The following is a 13,094-nucleotide window of genomic DNA, read 5'->3' as shown; positions in this document are numbered from 1 at the left end:
TATATATATATATATATATATATATATATCACTTACGTTTCCACGTTTCTTGCGCATATATACCCCTTTTTATACCCCTTAAAATGTACGGGGGATAGCCGCCATGGTAGCTCAGTTGTGGTAGGACATCGAACGCCTTATTCCAAGGTCACCAGTTCGGTTCCTGTCTACAGAAAGTTACTTCCTCGTCCACTTTTATTTGTTCACATTTACATTACAGCTAACTAAAAAAAAGTCGCCTATACCTTCCTTTGCGTGGTTGTTCGGTATCTTATTACTATTGTGTCTAAGATACAAAACAAACCCTTAAATGTACACCTTTGAGATTCATTGATTGATTTGTGGGGTTTAATGTCCCAAAACCAGCATATCATTATGAGAGAGGCCGTAGTTTGGGCTCCGGAAGTTTTGACCACCTGGGGTTCTTTAACGTGCACCCAAATCTGAGTACACGGCCTACAACATTTCCGCCTCCATCAGAAATGCAGACACCTTTGAGAGTACAACTGAGACTAGTACAACACAATAAACAAAACAACAATTTGTTTTATTCTGACAGTTTATGCTGGCTTTCAATGTGATGGTACAACTCGCAGCAGAGGGCTGCCCACCAAGTTTGGCGGCCAAAAGAGGACATAAAAAAATAGATAAGGAACTCACGAAGGAAGGTACACTTGCTTTGGTAGTATGTTCGTCAGCGACAGAAAGAAAAGCGGAAATAAAGATGGAAAGACGCATAGCAGGCGAGCGCGGGCGGGTTTTCCTAGCAGTTTTCTTATTTTTTAGTCGCTTCCTCAGACGCTCTTCTTATCTGACCTTCGTAGACGACGCACGGATAATCCGCCCGCGTTCAACAGCTCTCTGTCTTTCCTTCTTTCTTTGCGCTTTTCTGTCGATCGCTGACGAGCACCCCAGCAAAGGAACTATCACTTCCTTTGTCAGTCATTTTTTTCTGTTCTTTATTCTCTTTCTTTGGACGCCAAACTGGTTGGTTGGCCCTCTGCTGCGGGTATCGCCATAACACTGACATCCTCCAAAGAAGGATGAAAACACCAAGAAAATATCAGCATGTTATACTAGTTTTCTTTACCCACCCTCTCTCTGTATATATATATATATATATATATATATATATATATATATATATATATATATATATATATATATATCGCGTAGAATGTGGAAAGCAGCCTTCGGACGGTGATGATAAATTACATGCTCGGTTGTTTAGTGGAACGAACAAACAAACAGCCAATCTAAATCAATAAAAATATTTCAAATCACGGGTTTATTGGGGAATGAAAAGAATATGACTTGGTTTTCGCGTATTGTCCTTCAGAAACGAGAGGTTTGTGGACAGAAAGATGACAAAAACGGGGCGTCATTTTGCCGGGGCGCATTTCTTATCGCTTTGAGCTGCTCTGAACACAATATTCCACAGCCGTAGTTGTTTGCTGTTTGCGTCGACTAGTTGCTTATTGAGAGCAGTATAAAGGCAAATTAGATGAACTGGGCGTCCTGCGGGTTGAATGGGTCATCATTTAAATTAATTTTAAATATTCAGCTGCACGTCGCGAACCACGTTGAAAGTGTAATTTTTTTTCTTTGCTTTTATTGAACATACGTGAGAGCAACATTAAAATTTACTTCTTGGTGCAAAATGATCCTACCTATACAGATTACAAAGAAGGTTCCACTTAAATTGCGGACGACGCAGCAAGCAGTGGAAATGAAAATGATTGCTGGAACCTTAAGAGACAAAAAATAAAAAAGAGAGCAGAATGGGTCAAGTAACAAAGGGGGTTAATTACAGCATAGTTGAAAAGGCCCGTAGCACGTAGGCTGGATAACAGCTGGTCCATAATAGTAACTGACTGGATTCCAAGAGAAGGCGAGCAGGCGAGGGGGACACAGAGAGATAGGTGCACAAGTGAGATTGGTAATTCTACGGGGATGACGCTCTCGCAGCAGGCACAGGACCGGGTAGATTGGCGAAAAGTGGGACAGCTACGCTTTACTTGGGAACGGGCGTAGTCAAGCCGATATTGATGATGATGGTGATGCTTTTGCACTGATTGAGTAGCGGTTCACTTTATTTCGTGAATAGACGAAGATGAATGAGATCATCATGCCTGGACGTCGTGGTTTATTCTCACAGGCTATACGTCTGTGGAATCCTGGCCCTCGGAGCACGCACCAGTCATCACGTCTTCCCATGCTTGCACGCATACTGATGGTGGGATGAGCAGTAGTGTAGTATTGTGTGCTAATTCTCATTCTGTCATCAGCAGCATCGTTCGACTAAGCTGCAAATACTTCAGAGTGAATGTTCATGTCAGTAATTTTCAACTAAGCCTGTACTGTGCGAGCTCGCGCTTCATTTTATGACCACAGATTTTTTCCATTTCGTCCTCAAGGCTAACGCCTTGCTATCGTGTAAACTTTTTCCGAGATTCAAGAAAAGAAGAAAATCAATAGAGGGACAATGGAAGCGGTACGGGACAACAGAAGCGTGAACTTACAAGTGTTTATTTCAACAGAATCATGGGGGAGACAATGTCTCGACACACAAAAAGGGGCTGGTGAAAAAAGGTGAGCAAGTTAACAAGACTCGAGTTTCGTGGACACCGAATTGGGGATAGCCGCTGTGTTGATGCAGTTCTTTCGCATGTGTGATTGTTTCTTTTTGTTTTTTAAAAGCTATAGTATTCCTTAGTATACTTGAAGGCGGAACTTCTGGTCTGTATGTCTGGCTGCCTGCTTGTAACAAGATTAAGCCACATGGCCAAAGTTCAAGCACTTGCTTAACACCCGGCCATCTTGAAGTGGTTTCTGCGTTCATACTTGGGAACACTGTCGGTCAAAAAGCAAAATTTACGTAAATCCTTGGCGCCACTAAAATAGGTAAGTATTAGATGGTGTGTTACTTTACTAGAAAATACATTGATACGTTATTCTAAAGAACGTGGGGCTTCTTACGCTGCCCTGAAGATGCGACGCTATGCACGAAAAAGCTCTCTACTGGCTATTTGCTGCTGCCACCTGGGAGCAGCCCTGGGGTTCTTCCTTCCGGAGCACAAGCTCCGGCAGAAGGAACCTCAGGGCTGGGCTGCTGTCTTCTGTGGGAGCAGAAGCTCCGGCAGAATTTAGTAATGTAATTTAAGTAGCGTTTCGCTCAATAAAAAATACACCGTAGTAAGCTTCTCTACGCATGATTTGCAAAACATTGATCCCCAAGATACGTGGGACCTGCCAAATTTACTCTTGCATATCCTACACACCCCTTGCTGTCTGATCTCCGTTGTTGCGTTCACGTACTTTTAAAAAGATGCTTGAAGCGTAGCCCCTGTAGGAAGTTTTAAACGTAGGAGATTGCGATGCTAGTTGCAAGAAAGGTCAGTACAACGAGTGATGTGGCGGCATGATATTGCACTGTGAGAAGAGGAAACTCTTTTCACAGTTGGTCGACCCCGACAAGGATTCTCCTATTACTGCGATATGCCCTCATTCTCGACGAAAGATACCGACCCGGAACACGACGAGGGAAAAAAATCATTGTCGCGGTACGACATTGCGGGAAATGTTGAGCTTCTTTGCAGATAAGCGAATATTGAATGGTGAAAGTGGGAACAGTCTCTCTCTCTCTCTCTCTTGTACCTCAATTTTACGTTGCCACTTAGCTACGGAAATCGCAACTGCGAGGTGGGGTTTTCCGCCTTGTCAGTTTTCTTCCACCCCAGCGATCTTATAGATTAACGAGACCCTCACAGTTTGCTATAAATGAGAGGGACCGCTGAGCCCAGATGCAGTGCTTCCGTGCTAGGGTTGCCGTCGATCTTCTCGTTCGCCGAGCAAATTTTCTTCTCTTTACTGACAGAGACCAGAGGAAAGTGTACTCGAGGGATTCCTAATCGAGAGCCAAATCGCCTAATTTTACACTGACTTAACGTTGACGGTTCATTGAAAGTCCAAGATCTTGTGAGATCAGAGAGTGCGATGAAGTACGTCCTATCACTGATCGCGTATGCGGTCATTTCTGTGACTGTTTCCGCGGCGCTTTCATCACCAAGGTGCAAGAATCAAGAGGGAAAAGATGTTGACTGGTAAATTCGTGAACGACCATGCCCGTGGCTTGAACATGGGTATTTTACGATGTTGTTGCTACTACGTCCCGTAAAGGTACTGAATGTCAACCTAAGAATTCAGTATACATGACCTCAATGGCAGGGCAGAGAAGGCGGCTGCATCCCCCCTCCTTTAAAGTGCCTGATGGTAGGTGCAAATTCTGCGCCGTAACTATGCGAAGTCAATACACTCACGTTATTATTGAATGTGCAGCCGGACGGCTTATATCGAGTTTATATTTCTCACAAAAAATTGTGACGAAGAAGTCCGAAGTTTGGATTCAAAGACATGATTGCTTCCAGCGTTTCTCATAATGCCCGGCCTATGGTACCCTTAGTGATGGAGACCAATGATAGGCCTTTGTGAGAAATTCGTCATCGTCTTAAGTTCAATTTTACATTCCCTGCTCAATTTAGAACACATGCTCTGGCGGCGTGGCACGTTACGCGTTGGGGAAGTCATCTCGCCTTCGAAATGGGAGGGTGCTGTTCCCAGCTCTGAACTCGGACAAACACTTATGGGCCGTCCAATGGACCCACGATGCAGCAGAGATACTTCATCTTTCTGCTCAGGCATGGGAGCGGTCCGCAACGTGCTAAAGTGCGTTCCGAAGGACATTATAAAGTTAATCATATCATCCATTCATCCCCTATGCAGCTGGTTCCCCCTTTCTCCTCCCATTATAATAGATAGCCCTTCAGATGTATTACCATGAGGCTAAGAGAATATATGTCGAGTCTCAAAGGTCACCCTACTACACATTTAGCTCTAGATTGTTATGAGTGCCCAATCCACGCCTTGTTATAACACCACCGTAGAATATAGGCATCGCGATTGGACTTCGAGAGAGATAATGAAAGCATATTACATTGACGAGATAAAACAAAAGTGTATTAGCCACCCATCAGTTTTTTGCTTTAAAACAAAATTTCGCTCTTGTCTTCTGTTCATTGAGCATGTTAATCAACATGTTCATCACTTGTTATACCATGTGCGCTGTTCATTTTCTTACCAGATTGCGCATATCTGATGGTTTTCAAGCGAACGTTTTCAAAAAAAAAATCACCTAGTTAGACTGCGCCTGTTTCTGTTTATCGTCTTTGTCCCCACGTGCCTGCGCAAAAAAAAAAACTTCAAAATGAATATGTTCCTACTAGACCGAGTAGTAGTTTAGCTTCAAAACAACCCCCGCGCATGCCACTGTACGACCTCCACCGGCAAAACAAGGAGCCAGGTTTCATTCACCGGTCACCAGAGTGTTGTGTCGTCTGGACTTTTATCCAGGCTTGAAAGTGTACTGACATCACGATTTTCAGCTGTCAATTTGTTGAGTGAAAGGAATAATTAAGCCCTCAAGGGCCTTGAAAAATATACTGCTAAGTATGTGTGCTTCCTAAAGAATCAATGGCGACAATTATTAAAAGGCACTTTTCACCTCCTGTATACCCTGGCACAGTATGAGCATCTTGTCACGTGCTCGTGAGTTGGCACTGCCTCTTTCATCGGCACTTTGGACCAGGCGATTATGTTACACGGCGACGTCCTCGTGTCACGTCACGTTGACGTCACAAATTTTCGCACTGTGCGACGTCGTGATGAGATAGATGGTACCACCGGTCAAACTTCGCGTTTGGAGATATCGAAGACTTTCGCCTTTTGAAAACTGGACATTAAACAGAGCTGCCTAAATCTTATCTGCAGGTACATCATGTACAAGCTTCCCCGGAACACGAATGGTGCCTTCAAGTCAGAAGGAGGCGAATTCATGTACATAGACGCCGTGAACAGTAGACCCAATGGACTGCGTTACTGGCCGCTGTCTGAGCAGGACATTTTCTCAGACAGGAACCCGGTGGCCTTCACGCTTCAACCTCTTTATGAGACAACCATGAGACAGGTGATGAGTTATTTCAATCTACACGGGTGTATATTGGGGGGCAGAGGGGGGGGGGGAGATGTGGCGCAATTTACCGGTAGTTGCTGAGGCAGCGTTTATAATTGCTTATTTCTCCACACAAGTATAGGGTAACTAACCGGATTCGAACATTTATTTTACCTCTCAGACCTACCCTTGACATCTCCCTCACTCTTCAGAGCAGGAAAGAAGATGTTACGCGAAAACAGCACTAAGGCCTGGATGGCTAGCCCTAACAAGACACAGGCCTACAAAAAATAAAGCACAAAAGACAAGTTCCAACTCTCACGATTTCTTAATTAGCTTACTTTGAACTCTTTCTGTGGGTTATGTTGCACCTTAACACCCAGTGAGTCTGTGACCGGCCTGCTACTCTAAGAAGGGGGAAAGGGTTAGCGGAAAAAAAATAGCTAGAGGGACTCAGGGAGAGTAATAGTGTGCAGTGAGTGATGTACTGTCACGAGCAATATTAAGCAGAACAATGACGTGATTTTAACAGGTTATAGTGCCTGAACCTCCCTCCCAAACATACCAGTTTTCATAACGCTAACTGTTTTTTAGCTGAAAGGCATCTCTTGCAAATCAATACGCTACATTCGCATCCGAATCACGGGTACTCGCTTCTTGAACACTTACTAGGTGTTGCCTTTCATATTGTTCGTGATTGCACATGTGTGTTTTGCACACATCATTTACGCAAACTCCTGACTTGCATAGGGCCGACGTTAGTTGTAGAGGCTGGCGATGAAGCCGGAAGTGTTTAAGAATTTCAAAAGGGCTATCGTTGCTTGCGAAGTACATTCAACGATGTTCCCGGACATGAATATGTCGTTCAAAAGCACTCTGTTGTCCAAGGTAAACAATGCGGATTTGGGTATATCACGTTTTATTTTGAGAGAAAGGCTATCGAGATATGCTGTGTTTGCAGTTAAAATTACCAGCCGGGTTAATTAGGATATAAGGGTATGTTAGTCCGTGAAAAAAAAAATACTCTTTATAGTGCCCAAAGACAACCTTGCGCTCGCTCATAGCACCATTTTTACAAGCACTTTAAAAATGTCTTCATAATTAAAGCACCGGAACTAATTATGTCTCCCATTTCAAATACGGTCTAACGTCATCTCAATGATCTACTGTTCATAACTTCGCAAACCCTACATATTGCCACGAACAGCGCGCGCGGACGCGGCAAATGAACTGCTGAAAGCAGTGACACAGAAATTAAATGTGGAAGATGCCAACTTCAATAATATAGAACTTTACACATTGCCCCGCTGCGGTGGTCTAGAGGCTAAGGTACTCGGCTGCTGACCCGCAGGTCGCGGGATCGAATCACGGCTGCGGCGGCTGCATTTCCGATGGAGGCGGAAATGTTGTAGACTCGTGTGCTCAGATTTGGGTGCACGTTGAAAAATCCCAGGTGGTCGAAATTTCCGGAGACTTCCACTACGGCGTCTCTCATAATCATATGGTGATTTCGGGACGTTAAACCCACGTATCAATCAAATCATCAATCAAAGCTTTACACATTTAAGTCAAACGTTGGATCACCGAGAGAGATGAAATATGAAGGGTCACGCCATACTCACAAGTGTGATATACTCTACCCAAATGGTGAAAACATTTCAAAATGCACTTTTAATTCCATCTGATATTTATTCAGTTGGTTTATTTACCCTCAAAATTTCTCGCATACGTTCAAGGAAGTAAATACAGAATTTCGCTGTCTGACTAGGGTCTCTTCGTCCATACATTCGCTTCAATGCAGTGATTTCTTTTTCTAGGAACACAAAAGACGCAATGAAAAAAAAAGAAGAAAGCATATATGAAACATATGCTTTAAACTATCACCCTACAATTACCACACATTTGCCCGTAGCAAATTACGAAAATACGTAAAAAACTGAAACCATCAAAATATTAAGAAGACAACGTACAATACAGAAACATATATTTGGAAGAAACGAGTGACTTTTACACAATAATACAAAAGCGTATATGGTGCATATAAAAACAGTGAGATTTAGACTTTTTATCTAAGAATTTTCAGCCATAAAGTTCATATAATAGTCAGGTGAAACTTCTTTAAGACGACCATGATGAAACGAACCGTCTACATATTTTTTGCAAGCTCTGATGCAAATGCCGCACCACACGTTTTCCTTTTAATTGCATGTTCATTCTGTTCTTTTGACTTGCACAATTCAACGTGCCGACCCCTCCTCACTTCTCCAGCTACTTTCAGAGTTGAGCCATCCTCTTCCTTTGTTTGCGTGGAAGAAGGGGATTTGAGGCAAATGCATACACTCTCTTATATAGGAAAGCAGATGCAGCCTTAGAGAGGACAAGTATCCGTCTCTAAGGCTGCATCTCTAAGGCTGCATCTAAGTCCATCTGTCTGTTCATCAATCTATCCAAACACCTATATCTACTCTTTCCGCATATAATTTCTCTTGCTTTTGTTCCTTTTTTGATATCCGGGATAGTAAACTAACTTTTTGTTTTTTATTTCTCTGAATTTTAGGATATTCTGTATTTCGTGTACAATGACCAGCCACCTTCGCACATCAAAGGAACCCGGGCTGGCCACAGCAAAGGTGCAAAAGTGACGTACACTTATTTCTTTGTGGAAGCTTGTCTATTCTAAAACATCCGTAAAAAAATTACTGCTTGAACTTTGACTGTGACACCACTTCCTTAAAGGGACACTAAAGGCAACTATTAAGTCAACGTTGAGTGTTGAAATAGTGGTCCAGAAACCTCGTAGTTTTACGTTTGTGCGAAGAAAGGCCTATGTTGAAATAAATTCCCGTTCTAGTGGTCCGCATCTAATTCGCCCACTTCAAATTACCCGCCTCAAGAAGCGGACGGACCGGACCGAGTCACGTCACTGTTGCCGGGCACAACGTTGCCCGGCTTTACTACGCTCGTAGCAGCAGACCAAAAGCAGCGAGAGCCACAGCAGCAACAACGGCCATTAATCAATTTCCCGTGAGATGGGAGACGTTTTTAGTTTCAACGGCGCCCCGCTAGATGACACTGCCTGTCCCGCGTAATCACGCGAAAATTGAATTTTCGAACCACTCGTGCCATTCCCCATAGAAACGTTCGGCGGTTCTTTTTTTCGTGAATGAAACAGAACCGAACAAGCAGCATTTTATTGCGTCTCTTTATGCGCGGAAGGCTCTTTATTTAGTGAAGCTAGATCGATTACTAGTGAATTATTGCACGTGGTCCGTCTAATGTCATCGGGATCATTTTGAAAAAATCCTACTGCAGCGCTTGTGTTCTTGTGCATTTATCCTAATTTATCGGTAAGTAGGGCACTGTTGTTGCCGTTTTATAATAATATTGCCGTGTTATATGTTGTCATACATTGAGGTTTCACTCTGACGTCAATTGTTATTTGACTTTAGTGTCCCTTTAAACTCAAGCCCCATTGTAGCCCTACCTCCCTTGCGGGAATGGAACAAATCGACAAGCTACATATCCCTTCCTGGTGATCATATATAGGAAGAATATTGTGCCTCAGAAAAGCGTAGTTTGTAGTGAATAGTCTTGGAGAGTTTAATTACTTGAGCTTTATCGTATCGAAACCACGTAATGAATAAGACAAGCGTCATGTTGGAGGGCTCCGGAAATTTTAACTTCTTAGGGGAATTTCACACGCGCCCGACTTGAAGTGTGCGGGTCTCAAGCATGTTTGACTACATCAAAAACCCGGCTGCAGCAGGCGGGATTTGACCTCCGACCTTCTGGTCCACAGTCGCGTGCCATAGTAACTAAAGAACCATGGTGGTTCTGTCATGGAAAGCAAATAAAATAGGAGCTGCAAAGAGCCTATTTTTTTCGCGTCTGAGTATTTGGAAATTACCTTTTCAGTAATCTCTATTTTCTCAGCCATTGCTACGACTCCTACTTCGGTACATTGGTTGTGAAGCTCTACGAAACTTTACGCAAAGAGGGGTGTTTGCCAGGTTCCCCTCCTGGTGGGGGGGGGCGCAATGTTTAATCGCTGCTTCCCCCTCCTGTTCGTACAAATGTCAACATGCTTGGCAGTGAATGAAAAAAAATGGTTACATGTTTTTGACATTGACGTGGATGGTACCTGGCTCACGACAGAACAGACGGGAAGTAATGAGTTCTTGGAATACAAGTCCTTGGCGGACATTATGAACAAGAATCTGCGTTTTCATAACCCTGCTTTTTGAACAATGGTGGGACAGGATTTGCTTAGTAAAAACAGTGTCCTTTAATACTCCTACTGGTGACCAACCTTCGCCGTCATGCTATTGGGCAGCGTTTGTACAAATTAATAAACTGCCTAGTGTACAGTGGGCATTCGCCTTGAAGTCTCGCAAATAATGGAACCTTCTGCCGCGGCGTCTCTTATAACCATATGATGGTTTTGGGACTTTAAACCCCACATTTCAATCAAAACCTTCTGCCACGTTTTTACCATATGTGGCCATTCACCGAACATATCTGATGCACCTTCTATACAGTGGTACATTATGAGTAAGCGTAGTTTTAACAATTGCGGGATCAATACCGCGCATCTGTCGTCATGAACGCTTATTCCTCACCTACAGATGCTGAAGCATGGTGGATTTGATGATATCAAGGCAGCACAATGACGTGGTCTTTAACCTTATTCAAAGTGGTTCGCAAGATTTGCATTAGCGAGATCGAATCTCAGGCTAGTATATAGTGCAATACGTTTTAATATTTGAGCAAAGAAACAAAGTGTGCTTTTGATATGGTTCGCTGGATACGGTACGTGGAACATGTCGAACGTTGTAGCATCTTCAGCAAAATGAACTTGTACAACAGCACCCAGCTAAATTTTGATATAACTAGCAGAATGTTGTGTGCCTGATTTGAAGCACAGAAATCAAAAATCTAGATGGGAACCGACGGATGGAAACACGTAGAGGGATAGTCACGATGAACAGTGAAAGTGCCTAAAACAGGCTGGCCAACGTTTCGATGGGAGGACCTATTCTTGTCAAAGACACCATGTCATCCTTGGCGTGTTAGCTTTAAGGGGGTTAATAGTGACGTCACTTCCTGGTGGTGGCGCGTGTTCTTGTTGGCAATCACCGTCTGAAAATAAAAAAAAGCTATAAGGCAGAGGAGTGCAGTCATCGCTTCATTTCAAGTTAAAGATGTTCTCGGAGAATGGGGGAGAAAAGTAGTAACTTCAAATGAAGCGAAAACGGCACTCCTCTGTTTTATAGTTTTTTTCTTTATTTTCAGACGGCAATCGCCAACAAGAACATGCGCCACCACCAGGAAGTGACGTCACTATTAACCCCCTTAAAACTAACACGCCAAGGATGACAAGGTGCCTTTGACAAAGATGAATTCTCCTATCTAAACGTCGGCCAGCCTGTCTGAGGCACTTCCACTGTTCACCCTGACTATCCCACTAATTGGAAGCATGGTACCTAAAATCGCTAACGTGGAGACACCTGACCTCGCATCGCTTCACGTTGGTTCCAACACATTGGTATCAGGGGCCTCACTGAAAAGTCATCTGTGACGCAGGTGGGCTGAAGCCTCAACTATGACGTCTTTGACCGCAGGGGTCGTCCTCTTCGACAACGACGTCGGCGTGTGGCTTCTGCATAGCGCGCCCAGATTCGTGGACGGACTGCACAGTGGCCGGTACAGCTTTCCCAACAATGCCAGAAGCAACGGCCAGATGTTCATGTGCGTCACATTTAGGACGTCAGAAGGGGACAAGCTAGATAAGTACGTGTCTGCAGGTTTTCTCGAGCTGTCATCCGCACAAGGGTAATATGTGCGGCTGTAGATCTAGCTAGGTTTTCTTGTTGTCATTCTTCTTCTTCTTCATAATAATATTGACACACCCCGATGGGCGCATGAAGAGGAGGAGGTCGAAGCGGTCTGGCTCACGAGCAGCTCGGTCTCCGTTTTCTGGCTCTGAGCTGTACCGATCTCAACCATTTCCTGTAAATAAACGCGTTTCATCGTCACAGTTGTGGTGGAAGGTGCTGGGTACGCCAGCTACTGTCAAGCGAGACCGGAGAGCAGCCGTCTACTAACGACGGAACCGCAAGAGCACGAGCTTCGCCGCAGCCGTCGACTAGCGGGCTTGCCACCACTACCTCAAGATATGAACTTGGACGGAGACATCCAGCAGCCGGTCGCGAGGGCGCCGTCTTTCCACTACCGAGAGCCACGCACATTTACAGGAAAACCTGGCGATGACGTTGAAGAATGGCTCAGCCACTATCAACGGGTGAGCCGAGCCAATGGCTGGAATGCGGCCAGCCAGTTGTCCCACGTGGGTCTATTTCTCGATGGCAGTGCTTTAGTGTGGTTCGAGAATCACGAAGACACCTTGACAACATGGGCCCAGTTTATGGAGGAGATCAAGAAGTGCTTTGGCGACCCTGCGACGAAGAAGAAACGTGCAGAGCAAATGTTGTCGCAGAGAGCTCAAGCTTGTGGTGAGACATGCAGAACCTACATTGAGGAGGTACTGAAACTGTGCAAGTGTGTGGACACCAACATGACGGAAGAGGACAAGGTGGGCCACATTCTCAAAGGAATTGCGGAAGACGTCTACCACTTCCTTATCGGCAAGGAGAGTCTTGAGTCTGTGGCCGATGTGATTGGGCACTGCCGAACGTTTGAGGCCCTGAAGACTCGCCGCATCACTACGAAGTTCGGACGCCTTGCCAATGTTACGACCGTCGCCACTGTCGATGTGTGCCAAGACTCCGTGCCTACCGACCTTTCGTCAACGATTCGCCTCATTGTACGTGAGGAACTTCGTCGTCACCTTTACGCGCCCTTGAACGCCCGAGAACCACCGTGCGATACACCGTCCACAAGTATCAATGCTACGAGTTTCGAGGAGCGCAGCTATCCCAACCGCGGCCCTCAGCTAAGGGCTCCACCACCGACGTCTTCTTATGTAGAGCCGCCTTATGCTCCCCACAGTCGTTACGGCTACAACAGCCATCCACCTCCTTTTGCGTCTCAGTGGGAACAGAGCGCCGCGTACCCTCAACATCCAGCG

This window comes from Rhipicephalus microplus, chromosome 7 (assembly GCF_043290135.1).
Source record: "Rhipicephalus microplus isolate Deutch F79 chromosome 7, USDA_Rmic, whole genome shotgun sequence".
NCBI lineage: Eukaryota > Metazoa > Arthropoda > Arachnida > Ixodida > Ixodidae > Rhipicephalus > Rhipicephalus microplus.
The sequence above is the reverse complement of the archived record's forward strand: the minus strand, read 5'-3'. Positions refer to the sequence as shown.